This window comes from Bombina bombina, chromosome 1 (genome assembly GCF_027579735.1).
Source record: "Bombina bombina isolate aBomBom1 chromosome 1, aBomBom1.pri, whole genome shotgun sequence".
In the NCBI taxonomy this organism is placed as follows: Eukaryota; Metazoa; Chordata; class Amphibia; order Anura; family Bombinatoridae; genus Bombina; species Bombina bombina.
The window spans coordinates 1,428,624,110-1,428,624,323 of record NC_069499.1 but is presented as its reverse complement, the minus strand read 5'-3'; positions in this window follow the sequence as shown (position 1 = coordinate 1,428,624,323).

Genomic DNA, 214 nt, shown 5'->3' with positions numbered 1-214 from the left:
GCTGTGCTTGATATTATAGTTTAGCAAATAACATTTATATTCACATGGATTGATCAGGTCCAATAACGTAATACAAAAATTAGCACAATTCACACAATCACAAAAGTGATGAATCGAAATTAGGAGAGAAAGAGTTAAAATTTAAACATGGGGGGGGTAAGGGTTTAGGGATTTAACCCCTTGACTGATGTACAACATGTATTTAAGTCATCTT